Genomic DNA, 869 nt, shown 5'->3' on the forward strand with positions numbered 1-869 from the left:
AGAAGGAAGGAAGGTGGCTGAGCCCCCGGCCTCAGCAGCGGACAGTGACAGACTGCCCCTCAGCTGCCACCACTCCGGGTGCAGCATTGACCAGCGGGGGGGAGCGAGGATCTGCAGGAGCTGGTGTGGGCCTACGTCTAGGACTAGGTCCTCTCTCCCTTACTGTCCCAAGTGAACCATTGTCCACACCTTGTGTGGAAGGGAGGAGGGGAGCTCTGAAAGATTGGGCATTTACCTGGGGAGTCATCCTAGAGTTACCCAAAGAGAACTTTCAGTTTATTGGATCAGACTGAGATCACCACTTCTATTAAATCAGGAGAAAACACATTTTTCTCTGCATAAATAGGTGCAGTGTAAACATACAAGTCCTACACACTGATAAAATATGGTGCCCAGTCTTTAACACAAGAGTCCAGGTGAGATCTGGCCAGCACAGGCTGGAGAGGACCACAGGTCCCTCATTCCACATTTTATAAGACGGATCTTGGTTAATCTAGCCCAAGACCGCAGACTCATTATGAACAAAACCCATCAAAACTTTTTCACACGGCTCATGGAAAAGACCAACCCTTGATAATTAATCTTCATCAAATATTTTCCTTCACTGAAGTTCAAGGTAATACATGTTATAAGACACTTTGAAAAATGCAGAAAAGAATGCAGAAGAAAAATCACTCATAATACTGCTATCATCAATTACCATTGAATGCAGTCCATTGTTATCACACACACACGAAATGGCTCGGCATTTAATAACTTTAAAATTTTTTACAAAATATTTTAACATTTCCCTATATCATTAACTATTCTGCCTCAACGTAATTTTTAAAGACTATATAGTAGAGTTTCTCAAGACTGTTTCTTGGCAC

Source organism: Myotis davidii, unplaced genomic scaffold (genome assembly GCF_000327345.1).
Source record: "Myotis davidii unplaced genomic scaffold, ASM32734v1 scaffold745, whole genome shotgun sequence".
In the NCBI taxonomy this organism is placed as follows: domain Eukaryota; kingdom Metazoa; phylum Chordata; class Mammalia; order Chiroptera; family Vespertilionidae; genus Myotis; species Myotis davidii.